This window comes from Catharus ustulatus, chromosome W, assembly GCF_009819885.2.
Source record: "Catharus ustulatus isolate bCatUst1 chromosome W, bCatUst1.pri.v2, whole genome shotgun sequence".
In the NCBI taxonomy this organism is placed as follows: Eukaryota; Metazoa; Chordata; class Aves; order Passeriformes; family Turdidae; genus Catharus; species Catharus ustulatus.
This window is the reverse complement of record NC_046261.2, coordinates 393,935-408,035: the sequence shown is the minus strand read 5'-3', so window position 1 is coordinate 408,035 and position 14,101 is coordinate 393,935. Positions and strand designations below refer to the sequence as shown.

The 14,101-nt window shown below is 47.4% G+C and overlaps 1 pseudogene across 1 annotated transcript in view; it reads right to left on the bottom strand.

Annotated features, from left to right (window-relative positions):
- Positions 1 to 373: 373 nt before the first annotated feature.
- Positions 374 to 14,101, bottom strand: part of LOC117005098 — a 64,123-nt pseudogene continuing 50,395 nt past the window's right edge. Inside the window, exon 2 of the transcript XR_004419769.2 lies at positions 374 to 1,314. The product of XR_004419769.2 is annotated as a sorting nexin-18-like (transcript). The remainder of the gene's footprint in view (positions 1,315 to 14,101) is intronic.

Sequence of the window (14,101 nt, the reverse complement as noted above, 5' to 3'; positions counted from 1 at the left end):
CTGCTACAATCTCCTGCTTCTGAGACCACCGCTGAGAACCGGGACCAAAATGGTGAGCAGAGTCTTCCTTCACTCTTCTCCCACCTGGGACATGGCTCTGCCTCCTCCACCTCTGCCTCCCTGCTCCTGCTGCTGCATCCACGGCTGCTAGGGGCCCGCTTCGCTCTCCCCCCAGGACCATGCGGAGAAGAGTATCTGAGACTGGAAAAAGGGACTGAAACTAAGTTTTGTTCGGTTTTGTTGCTGATTTTTTCATAGTTGATGTTGTTCTTGTTTGTGTTATAGGTATATCAGAAAAGAACACTTATTCCTAAACCCATACCTTTGCCTGAGAGCCCCTTAATTTCCAAATTATAGTAAACTGGGAGGGAGGGGATTTTCACTCTCCATTTTAGGAAAAGTTCCTGCCTTTTTTCTGGTAGTATGTGTCCCCTAAACCAGGACAATTTGTCATAAGACAGTGCTTGCTGTGCAAACTGAATGGGAGCTGATTTTTTCCAGTCAATAATCAGTTTGATAATAAGTTCCAGTTATGGACATCAATCCTTCATTCATTCAATCACAAAAATGTGACTTATTACAAAAGGGAAAATAGTCTAAAGGCACAGAATCATGTGGCTGCTCCACTAGGAATCTGTAAACAAAGAATCGCTTTAAGAAATCCAAATCTAGGAAAGTAAAAAGACATTTGAAGTCGGCTTTTAGCTAGCCAACTTCCTTAAAGATTCAAACAGTTTTGAGGTCTGCAAAGTATGGACTAAGATACCATATTTCAAAAAGCAATAAGGCAAATATTATACTCATTATTTTTAAAAAGTTACAGTGGTAGTATAGGCATACACAATATAAATTGGTTACATGTGGTACTGTTTCTACTGCATAGCTCTATAACTGTTTCCTTTCTACATAATCAGAGATTAAATGAAGAGTTCAGGTTAACACAAAACCACCCTTGTACCACAACCTACCACTGCCAACAGTTTTTCAGCAGCAGCAATGTTTACTCTGCTTGTTGAGTCACATTCATACTGCGGAAAGTCCACAAATCAAAGTTGAGAGATTACACACTGTCATACTTGCGAAGAGCTTCCTCTAGCTTTTGTGTCACTTTTTGAAAAAAGACTATTTGCTGTTTCAAGAAATGCTGCATCTGTATTTTAAAGTCCCTCACACGAATTTTGTGGAAATGATTAATTTCTGCTAGGGTTGCAAAAGAAATAATGTTACAGCGTTCTTGAATACCCTCAGCTTTTGGGAGTTCCATCTTCCCCTCTTCCACATGTCGCTTACTCTCCTTTATTTTGGTGAGGGCTCCTGTGTAAAGAACAAAACAAAATAGTTGAACTGTGGGGACAATGTAGACTCAACTCCTGTACTTTAACAAGTGATTTAATAACAACAAGAATGATTCATAGAAGGCTCATTCTAAATGTATTTATGTATGTATATATATACAGCAATTTCACGACTATAAGGCGCACCCTTTTCACTAAAATATTGGCCCGAATCCGGAAGTGCGCCTTATACTCCAGTGCGCCTTATATATGGACAAAGTTCAGAAATTTGCCAACCCGGAAGTGTGAGCCACGAACTGTGGGGGGAGCCGGCAGGGCCACGGCTGCCGGGTGGAGGCGAGCCCGGAGGCCCACGGCGCCGCTCCTGCCAGGTACAGGCGGACCTGGGGTCCCGCACCCCAGTGACTTCCGGGTACAGGCGAGCCCGAGGGTCCATGGCTGCAGGGTACAGGCGAGCCCGGGGGCCCACGGCACCGCTCCTGCCGGGTATAGGCGGGCCCGGGGGCCTGTGGCTTCCAGGTGGAGGCGGGGCCTTGGCCAGCAATCGTGTGGGGGGAGATGGGGGTGGATCCACGCTGCAAAAAAAAAGTGCGTCTTATAGTCTGGTGCGCCTTATATATTGGCAAAAGTTCGGAAATTTGCCTACACCCAGAAGTGCACCTTATAATCCGGTGTGCCTTATGGTCGTGAAATTACTGTATATATATATATATAAATGAAAAGTAATAAAATTAAAACTTTTTCAGATCAAAAAAATCACACAACAGTGAATCTTGTTAAAAAATACGTTAAGGTGCTAACTTACAAAAATTGTCTGTTTCACAATTTTAAAAATCTGATTATATACTTCAGAGAATATATGATAAATGTATCCCATGGGTTGATGCTGGCCAGATGCTAGGCACCCACAAAAGCCACTCATTCACTCCCCTCTGCAGCTGGACAGAGGAGAGAAAATTTAAAGAAGGGTTCAAGAGTTGAGGTAAGGACTGGGAGAGAGATCATTCATAAATACCATAATGGACAAAACAGGTTCCACTTAGAGATATAAGGTGAATTTATTGCTAACAAAATCAGAGCAGGATAATGAGAAGTTAAATAAGCCCTTAAAAATTCCTTCCCCCTCACCCCTTCCTCCTTCCCAGCTCTACCGCCTACCGCAGTGGCGCATGGAGGCAGGGAATGAGAATTACGGTCAGTTCATCACCTGAGGTTTTCTTCCACTGCTCAGGGAGAGGAGTTGTTTCCCTGATTTACTAAAATATGAGTATTGGTCTAATATTGATACTCAACTGTGATGGACAAAAAGACTAACAATTTAAAGTTAGAAAGTGTATGTTTCTTCAGCACTGGGCAGCAGCGTAAGGTAACCCTCTAATATGCACTGCAAAATTACAGGTGATCAGAGTCTATTTATTGACAAAAGTTTCAAACAATTACATATTCATAATAACAGCACCTCCCATCCTTCCCTTCCTATGGTAATTAGCTTGAATGGCTATTAAGCATGTGTGGTTGGCTTCTTGAATTAAGTCTGGGGTCATTTATGTGGGGAGGAGTCTTAAAAAGAGGAAGTAAGGCGAGTCTTCCTCGCCCTGAACTCTTGACCTTTTCTATCAATGACAATATAAATGACTTCTGGGAGAACTCCAATTTCCTTATCTTCGTGACTTTGAATAAGTTTCTGGTTGAAATAATTTGTGTTTCTTTGGATCTACTTACTAGTTTCATTTTTTCCCATTGTAAGGGCAGCTGAGCATACATAAAATGACAGGCAATCAATTATTTAAGTTTCAGATAACTATCTCAAGCCTAGTTTCTCCTAACTTCTAACTTTTAATTACAGTAATTTCACGACTATAAGGCGCACCCTTTTGCCTAAATTTCTCCCCGAACCCGGAAGTGCGCCTTATAGTACGGTGCGCCTTATATAATGGACAAAGTTGCAAAATTTGCCAACCCGGAAGTGTGAGCCGCAATGGGGGGGGTGGTGCTGCCGGAGCGCTGAGTCACGAGGGGGGTGGGAGCGGGCGGCCGCAGCCGGTAGGAGCCGTGCGGGGAGAGAGGAAGCCGGCGCCAGTTTCATCCAAACTGCGCGAGGAGAGAGGGAGGCAGTGCCGGCCCCGTACGAGCCGCACAGGGAGAGAGGGAAGCGCCGCCGCTGGCCCGGCGCCAGCCATGCAGGGAGGGAGGGAGCGGGTGGTCACAGAAGTCATGAGTCACAGCCACCTGGAGCAAACCAAGACCACGGGCAGCCCCAAACCGCCCTGGACCACTGCGAGCCACGGCCGCCCTGAGCTGCACCTCGCCAGCTGGCGCCATGGGCAGGCAGGAGTGCCGAGGCTCACGGTACGGGGAGGATGCCTGGGGTTGCATTTAAAGGCTATGCCAATCCGTGAAAAATGTTTGCAAATTGAGCACCTGCCAGTAAACCCTGCAATTGCGCGATTCTGCTACTATTTCGTTACTTTGTTGCTCTTCACTGCACAAAAAAAGTGCACCTTATAGTCTGGTGCGCCTTATATAATGTACAAAGTTGTGAAATTTTATAGTTCGGTTGTCGCCTTCCAAGGCGTGGCGACCTGGTCCAAGCCTGGCACAGTGGTCCCAAGCCCAGGGCCACTCGGTCCAAATGCTCCTGACACCAATGTGGTGGACAGCAAAATGGCGTTTATTGAGGGGTCGCAAGGGTTTTTATAGCTTGAGTAGTTAGTGTCACTTCCTCCTGCTTATGTCAGCTAGGTACAGCCAGGTACAGGGCAAAGGTCTGACTGCAGAGGGGTGTGTCCTAACTGACCGTACAGCACGATATCTTCCGCACGCATGTCCCTAACTCTCCACATTCGGTGTGTCTTATGGTCGTGAAATTACTGTATTTTCAGCAAGGCCTATATATCCATCTGCTTTCTAAATAACTAACTTTTAACTAAAATCGTAATTTCTCTAAGATTAGTGTTTCACCCCTGCTGGATCATGGGGTCCCTCCCACGGGAGACAGTTCTCTATGAACATCTGCAATGTGAGTCCATCTCATGAGCAGTAGCTCCTTGTAACCTGCTGCAATGTGATTTCCTCCCACAGGCAAACAGTCCTCCCAAAACTGCTGTGGCATAGGTCACTCTTCCACAGGATGCAATCCTTAAAGGACAGGCAATTTTAGCCTAGGAGCAGGGCTCATCTCTCCACAGGGCTCCCACAGGATCACAGCCTCCTCCCAGGAATCCACCTGGGAATCCATCTGGCATTGGAACCTCCCCCAAGGACTGCAAGTGGATCTCTACATTCCCCATGGATCCCCATGGGCTGCAGGGGGACAGCCTGCTTCACCATGGTCCTCAGCACAGCCTACAGAGGCATCTTGGCTCTGGTGCCTGGAGCACCTCCTCCCCCTCCTTCTTCACTGACCTTGGTGTCTGCATAGTTGTTTGTCTCACATATTCTCACTTTGCTCTTCTCTGTCTGAAAAGTAAAACTGTGCCACAATCTTTGTTTTGATTTCTTCTTACATACGTTATTACAGAGGCCTTGCCACCATTTCTAATTGGCCCAGCCTTGGCAAGCAGCATGTCCATCTTCAGAGGCATCAGGGATTGGTTCTGCCAGATATGGTGGAAGCTTCTAGCAGCTTCTCACAGAAGCCATCTCTGTGGCTCCCCCTCTACCAAAAACCAGACCATGCAAACCCAATACAGTATGCCAGCAGCGAAAAAAACATGAAAACACTAGAGAATTAGTCAGATCAATTTAAGCTTACATAAACACCAGAAAAATAGCCATAGCCTTATTCAGAAACTGGACTTTGTGGATGTCCGAGTTTAGGGCAAATTTAAAAAAAAACCAAACAAACCAACCCCCCAAGACTCCTCCCCCACCACTGGGTTCGGGAATAACTTCCTCAGAGGAATAAAAGTGGAAAAAACCTGTTTATTAATTAAACAAAACACTTCCAACACAAGAGAGGAAAATTAACAACCCCTGATGACAAAAAAACTTTTTCACCGGTGTAGGAGGGTGACAAACTCAGGAAAAGTCTCTCCTGTGGTAGTGTCAGTCTCTGGGCTGGTTGACTGCTGCAGATCTCAGTTGCAGGGTCCTGGTGTTCTTCGGTGATCCAAGTCCGGTCCAAACAGGTTTAAAGAGTATACAGAAAAGAAAAGGGGAAAAGAACAAAGAACAGTCCACAGAAAGAGATTGGACTGCCTAACTAATAAACAAAAGCAAACTAAAGCTAGCAGAAGCAAGCGGCATGCGGCGGCAGCAAGCAGCAAGCAGCAAAGCCGAGCCAGCAGAGCTAGCCTCCCAAGCACAGACATGGGGGAGGGGAGCCAACTGATAAGTAGACTAAACAAACTTTTGCTTAAACAGGACACACGATTGGGGATACAGGCCACCATAACGTCACCCCAGGACAGTGGAACATCACATTTCACAATTTTTGTGAAATATAAAAAGATCTGAATACACAAAATCTTGCTTATACACCATTCTGCTTTTATACTGCAGATATCCCAAAATTAATTATTGATTGGTAGATAATCTAAAAGTTTATTTCAAAGTTGTAGAGATCCAGGTAGAGCTAACACAAGCTTGTAAGAGCTAGAAGAAACACCTAGCAAAATAACTAATAGTCTTCCTTGTCCAAATAGCTTATTAAAGCATATACATCTTACAAAGCCAAACTATCACCCAAATTAGATTCACTTAAAACAGTAGACTCATCTAGTGAGACATAGAGGAGTCTTAGACATTTCTGTCTCAATTTCCCATAAGAGCAACTTCCTTGCTTTAAATATTATATATTTTATTCATATAACTGAAACTAGTCAGACCAATAAAACTTTTACCTTCTCACAAAGTGTTAGTAATATGGCAATTTTCACAACCTTTATGATCACACTTAAGTTACTTGTTCCTTCAACTATTTGTAAGGTCTTAACTAATTTTCTCTTTTCACATTGCATTTCTTAACATACATGGAGGGTTGACCCTGGCTGAATGCCAGATGCCCAGCAAAGCTGCCCTATCACTCCCCTCCGTGGTTGGACAGGGGAGAAAAACTATAACAAAAGGCTCCTGGGTGGACATAAAGAAAGGGAGAGATCAGTCATCGATTATTTTCATGGGCAAAAAAGACTTGACTTGGGGAAATTATTGAATTTATTACCAATAAAAATCAGAGTAGGATAATGACCAATAAACTCGAAAGTTAAAACATCCCTGCCTCTCTCTGTGAGGGACTGGAATGTTAATGGCTCAAACAATCAGGATGCAAGTTGAGGATGTGCAAAATAACTGCCCAGGTGCAGAGGGTGAGCATACTCGCCACCTCAGGCTACAGCTGGGTGTTGAACAACATAAGGGAAGAATCTGATAAGAGGCAAATCCTTCAAGGTGGGATAATGCTTTTTATCATGCCAAAGTCCTTACACAAGTGGCTCAGCTGTGAAAACTCCCCTCTGGGAAGCATCACGACATTCACATGTAGCCCAAAAGTAATCATCCCTTCTGATGGGCTATAATTTAAACAATTGTGCTGACCTGAAAGGCAGTTGTGGCATTTTCATAGGTGTCATAAACCATCAGACTCAAAAAGTGTCCCATGATCTACAGCATTCCATCATTGTCTTGGGTTACATTACAGGATGTGATAAAAGGTATCTATTCTATTACCATCTATTGAGGGTGGGGGCAGTGATCCTTATCTCCGTGGGAGTTATTCTGCTAATGGGCCATCCATTGAAACCAAGTGGGGCATTGTTCTTTATCTTTACACAACCCATCCTTCCTCCAGCGTGTCATTTTCTGCTAATGGCCCATTGAGTCCCACTGTGTGACTGATAAAATTACTTCATCCCATTGGAAGTTGCTCCAGCCAGGGGGAAGAGCCCAACATTTCTTACCAAGATAAAACAGAGGTTTTGGGACACTGAGGTAGCCCCTTTCTCCACTGGACTCCAGAGGAAAACCAGATTTCTGCACATCACCACTGGACCTCTGGAGGGAAACTGCACCTTCTACAGGACCACTGCTTCAACTGAATTACATCTGTCACTGCAAAAGGACTGCAACCACCATTTAATCAGACTGCTACAACACCCTGCCTGACAGGGTGTCAGGTTGTACTCTTTTTCAGGATTTGGGGTTTGTTTCTTTGTAGTACTGTATTTAATTTCCCTAGTAAAGAACTGTTATTCCTAATTCCCATATCTTTGCCTGAGAGCCGCTTAATTTCAAAATTATAATAATTTGGAGGGAGGGGGTTTACATTCTCCATTTCAAAGAGAGGCTCCTGCCTTTCTTAGCAGACATCTGTCCTCCAAACTAGGACAGATTTTGGCGCCCAACGAGGGGCTCAAGGGCATTGAGTGATAAAAGGAATAGCAGTTCTTGAGTTACCTCATTTTTTGTGTGCTGATACAGAAACCTCATAAGGTAGCAATATGTTGTATAGTTTACCCTGGTTTGGGTGACACGTGGTTGTGGTTGTATTTCTCCCATTTGCAGGCCCTTATCTAAACATGGGCCCTGTAAGTTAGGCTACTGTGACCGTTATCCATTTTTCTTTATGGGTTGATAAGGTGAGGAATTCATGGATTTTTAACTTCTTTTGGAAGGCGTGTACATGGATTCAGGGCTATCACACACTAACTGCATGGTTTTGGGGTTACTTTAATAATGGCACCTACTGTGAGGGAATGACAGCAGGGGAAAATTTCTCCCAACCCTTCACCCAGATTTTTGGGTCTACCCCACCAGTTCTTGAAGGGTTCAAATCTCTTCTAAATGCTAATGATATTATACATGGTTGGTGTTACTGATAGGCTTGTTCTATTTAAAATTTAGAGATAAGGAGAGATTGAGCTGGATAACAACCCTGATACCTACAGTAATTTCATGACTATAAGGCACACCCTTTTGACTAAAGTTTTGGCCCGAACCCAGAAGTGCACCTTATAGTCCGGTGCGCCTTATATAATGGACAAAGTTCAGAAATTCGCCAACCCGGAAGTGCGAGCTGTGAATGCCCGGCGCCGCAGGAGCCGTGGCCCCCCCCCCCCCCCCAAGCCGCCCCTGCTCCGGCGCTGCGGGAGCCCCGTGGCCCCCCGAACCGCGGGAACCCTGTGTCGCAGGAGCCCTGTGCGGCGAGGGGGAGGCGGCACTGCGGCAGTGCCGAGTCGAGTGAGGGACGGGTGGCAGGGTTGTAGCAATGCAGCGCCGCGGTGAGCGAGGAGCGGGGAGTTGGCAGCGCCACGGTGAGTGAGGGGCAGGGAGTCAGCAGCGCCGCGGTGAGCGAGGGACGGGCCGAGCTCAGATCAGCCTGGCACCCAGATCAGGGCTCAGGAGCTGAGCTCAACCTGGCACCCAGAGCAGAGATGATTTGGGGACACAAAAACTTTGGCACACAGCAACGATTTGGGGCACCCAGAGCTTCTCCCACGCTGTCCTCACGCTGTCCCCTCACTGTCCCTGTGTCCCCAGGCTGCCTTCGCCTGCATCAAGCAGCTGTGGCAGCGGTGGCCACTCAAGGTGTATGGTGGTCGCATGGTCGAGTCCATGCTGGCCATCCTGTGCCACATCCTGCTGACAGAGCCCCTGTTCAGGGAGCGCCTGGGCCGGGAGAGGGAGGGAACCATGCCTGAGGCGGTGAGCAAGGGGCGGGCGGCAAGGCGGTGGCAGCGCTGTGGTGAGCGAGGGGCTGGGAGGCAGCAGCGCCGCGGCGAGCGAGGGACGGGCAATGGGGCAGTGGCAGTGGAGCCACAAGGGGGAACAGCACAGCAGGAGCGCCCAGCCCAGCGAGGAACAGGCGGTACGAGAGGAGCGCCGAGCCGAGCGAGGGACAAGTGGCATGGCAGGAGAGCCAAGCCGAGCCAGGGAATGGCACAGTGGCTCCGCGGAGCTGCAAGGGGGAGGCGGCCCCGCGGCTGCGCCGAGCCGCGCCAGCCGGCACCGGGGGCGGGCGGGAGTGGCAGGGCCCACTGCACGGGGATGGTGCCTGGGACTGCCTTTGAAAGCCTACGCTGATCTGTGAAAAATGTTTCCAAATTGTGCACCTGCCAGTAAACTCCACGATCGCGAGATTCCATTACTAATTTGTTACTTTGTTGCGCATGGTGCGGACCTTCGCTGCAAATAAAAGGTGCGCCGTATAGTCCGGTGCGCCTTATGGTCGTGAAATTACTGTACTCATGTTGCTGCAGACATTGACCCTGCCCCAGAAACTAGGGATGCTGCCACAGAGTCTGACCCTGCCCCACAGCCCACCTCAGAAAGGAACCACCCGGAGTGGGTGGGGTTTCTAGTGAAGGAGGTACGTGAGATGGACCAGATGCTGAAGGAGTGCCTTTCCCCAGCTGGTGAGAAACCCTCCCCCTGCCCTAAAAAGGGAGAATCCAATTCAGGGTTGCTTCTCTTACATATTCTCACTCCTCTCTCCAGCTGCAGGTTCTCACCACAATTTTTCCCCCTCCTTAAATATGCTATCACAGGGACACTAGCACTGTCACTGATTGGCTCGGCCTTGGCCAGTGGCAGGTCTGTCCTGGAGCTGGCTGGCATTGGCTCTGCCAGACATGAGGGAAGCTTCTAGCTTCATAGAAGCCCCCCTTGTAGCTGCCCTGCCTCCCCCCCCTACCAAAACCTGTCCATGCAGACTCAATACACCATACTGTGACTACAGTTCACAGACAGGACTCCCTATTCATTGCCTTCAAGAAATGTTTTCCTATGGTATCTACAGTGACACTAGCCAGCAAGCTAACAAAGTTCTCTACCTTTCAGGAGGATAATCTCCATACTATCTGCTGCAGAGGCAGGTTTGTCTTCTTGTCAGCTGGAATGCACACATGTAGTAAACACCATTAAACAGTAAAAATACAGTTTATCACCAGTGATGTTATCTTCCTTTCCTCTGCATGTCCATTTAACAAGTCAGTTCTTAAAAGTCTTCCCCCAGTGCCCTGACACATCTCTTCAATTCAGATTTGGAACGTGAGATTGTGCACAGCAGTGTCTGAGTTTTGTTTATGGGCAGTGTTTTGGGAGGCAATCGGGCAGCCCAGCTACTGTTCTGTTTCTTTTATTCCTACTTCTTTTATTCCCTTGCCTGCTGTGGTTCATCACCTGCCCATCTCCAGCCCCTCATCAGGCAGTCAGGTAGAATGGAAGGCCAAGGTATGCTCTTACTAGGTTATGCTAGTTTGGGCTGGCGTAGTTTTCTTCCCAGTGGTTGGTATGGGGCTGTGTTTTGGATTTGTGCTTGAACATAGGGTTGATAATATAGAGTTGTTTTTGTTATTCCTGAGCAGGGCTTGCACAGAGCCTTTTCTGCTTCTCATACTGCCATGCTGGCAAGGAGGCTGGAGGTGCATGGTGAAATAAAGAACTTACATCCAACAGAAAAGTTCTGCTAGACAGAACATTCCTTTATTGCAGCTATGGTCAGGCTAGGGACATATTTGGAATTTATTTGCTATAGACATGTCCAACAAAATAACTATGTCCAGGAGTTTAAATACACTATATCATTCAAGACATCCCCACAGCCCCCTCCCAGAGTCTACCCATCTTCTTGCATCATAGATGCCGTCTCAAATTTAGCCTTGATGCTCTTTTGTGGAAAAAGACTGCCATCTAGTGTCCTTTTCCTGATATCATTTTGGGGGGGGGGGGGGTCAACTCTTCATCAGCTATCGTCTTCACCACTTTATCCTTTAGAGGAACTTTCAGTTTGGCAACTTCCAGCACACACGCATTCCACTTCTGCTGAGTCCCAGTTTTCTTATTCTTTTAGTTACCACTAAGACAGTGCATTTCTCTTTAGTTAAAAGATAACCCAAATCCCCTCTTAGCTAAACAATGCTTTATTGAATTTGTTCCTCTAGTTAAACAATTCTCTGTTAAGTTTTCTGGGGTGTGTAGGTCTATGGAGTAATTTCCTGCAGGTGCAGTTAGGTTACTCAATTTTCCTAGGGTTTTTATCTTGTTCTACTGAAACACAGTTTTAAACTGAAAGTAGCTAAGATAATAAAGTCCAAAAAACCAAAAATTCCTTAATTACAGTAATTTCACGACTATAAGGCACACAAGATTATAAGGCACACCTCCGGGAGTCAGCAAATTTCCAAACTTTGTCCATATATAAGGTGCACCGGACTATAAGGCACACTTTTTTTTCCCCAGCGAGGATCCGTGCTGCGAGCAACAAAGTAACGAATTAGTAATGGAATCGCGCAATCGCAGGGTTTATTGGTTCAGCTCGGGGCTGGGCGGGCTTGGCCCCGCTCGGGGCTGCTGCTGGTGCCGGGTGCCTCTGCCACTCGGCAGAACGGGGAGCCCATGCCGCTCGGCGGTGCCAGGAGCCCATGCCGCTCGGCGGCGCCGCGGCCCCGCCTGCCCCTACCAGCTGCGACCTGCCGGCTCCCCCCACGGCTCTCGCAGTTCGCACTTCCGGGTTGGTAAATTTCCCAACTTTGTCCATATATAAGGCGCACCAGATTATAAGGTGCACTTCCGGGTTTCCATCAAAATTTTAGTCAAAAGGGTGCACCTTATAGTTGTGAAATTACTGTAACTAAAACAGAGTTTCTTGCAAAATTTGGAGGAGCACAAGACTGCTAGCTAAATAAGATATACAGTAATTTCACAACTATAAGGCGCACCGGACTATAAGGTGCACCCCCCGGGAGTTGGCAAATTTCGCAACTTTGTAGATCATATAAGGTGCACCAGACTATAAGGTGCACTTTTTTTTTGCAGCAAGGCTCCGCCCCCAGCTCCCCCCGCGTGGTTGCTGGCCGAGGCCCTGCCTCAACCCGGAAGCCATGGGCCTCCGGGCCCACCTGTACCCGGCAGGAGGGGTGCCGTGGACCCGCCTGTACCCAGGAGCCACGGCTCCACGGACCCCCTGCACCCAGCAGCCACAGGTCCACCAGCCCCCAGGCCCGCCTGTACCCAGGAGCTACGGTTCCGTCGGCCCCCTGCACCCAGCAGTCACGGCTCTGCCTGCACCCAGGCTCGTCTGTACCCAGAACCCGTGGCTGCGCCGGCCCCCTGCACCCAGCAGCCATGGTTCTGCCTCCACCCGGGCTCATCTGTACCCAGGAGCCATGTCTCCGCTGGTCCCCTGCACTCAGCAGCCACGGTTCTGCCTCCACTCGGGCCCGCCTGTACCCGGCAGAAGGGGCGTTGCGGGCCCCGCCTCCACCCCGCTCCCGCAGCCCTGCCGGTTCCCCCCGCAGCTCGCGGCTCACACTTCTGGGTAGGCAAATTTCTGAACTTTTACCCACATATAAGGCACACCGGACTATAAGGTGCACTTCCGGGTTCGAGCGAAAATTTTAGTCAAAAGGGTGCGCCTTATAGTTGTGAAATTACTGTAACTTCTTCTCAATGGGAATTTGGGAAGAGACACAGCCTGGACAGGTGACCCAAACTGACCAAAACAATATTCCAGGCTATATCATGCTCAGTATATAAAGCTGAATGGAAAGGAAGGAAGAGTGAGATATTCAGAGTTGTACTGTTTGTCCACTCAAGTCATCTCTCCTGCACATGGCTGAACACCTGCCTGCCCATGGGAAGCAGGGAATGAATTCCTTGCTTTGTTTTTGCTTGTGTGTGCAGCTTTTGCTTTCTCTATCAAACTGTCTTTATCTCAATCCATGAGTTTTCTAGTTTTTTCCCCCTCCAATTGTCTCCCTGATCCCACTGGTGAGGGAGTGAGTAAGCGGTTGTGTGGAGCTTGGCTACTGGTTGGGGTTAAACCACCAGGAAGTTAAAATACCATATGATTTGGCAGACTTAGGGAAAAAAGTTTTTTGCATTTTTGAAATGAGGGTTGTGCCTTGCATTATAAATAAAATCTGTACTTTCTAAAATTCAGATAAGCATGTGTGATTTTTCTCTGTACAACTTCTAACAACAACTTGTTAACTTGGTTAGGGGTGTTTTGAATAGCAAATACGCAAAAAATATTTTCTATGTTTTCAGTTTCTCTCTACTCTAAAATTAATGTTTTCTCCTTAATTTGCATTTAAGCTGCTCTCTTCGTGACATGTCCTGTCTGCAGTCCTGGTACGAACTCTCAGTTGTGAGCATAAGAAATTCCCCTCTGGTGTGATGCACTTGCAGAAAGACAGTAGAGAAGATTTTCCTTTTCTTTTTTAAACTGTGGCAGGGAAATTATTATCAAGGTTAAGTGTACACTGAAGACTGCATGGCCAAGGATACTGGTATTTGAGTGGCAGAGGCCGTACTCTGAAGCTGGTGTGCCAAAGAGCTGCTGGGAGGTCAAGAGAAGTGACTCTCCCCCAGGGCTGTAAGGTGGTGGCAGGGCCTGGCTTCACACCTTCCTGGTCCCCATGGCCCACTAGCTTGAAGGCTAAAAGCTTGGCATCAGCTGCTACAGCTGATTGACCTCACCATCTCCAGCTTGGCCCAAAAAAACAAGGAAAAATCTTTTTCACATGTAGGGGTGCCAGCAGCGGGATCATGCCAGATGATCAGTATTTTCTCCTTCAAGGAATGAGGAATCTCTGAGGTAGGCACAATTTGAAAAATATTTAATCCCCTCTTCTGCAAAAAGGTCACCTCTTTCAACAAACAATACCAAGCTTAGCAAAAATGTTCTCTGTGTTCTGTTGGCAGAGCAGAAATCCATGCAAGGCTGTGGAAAACCTAAATTGGGACTTACTGTAAGCCAGATGGATCTGGTTAAATAAACATGAAAACTCTTCAATTGTCATGTGGGAAAGAGCTTTAGATGTTCTTTCTAGAATGACAAAATTGGAAATTATCATGAAAGCATA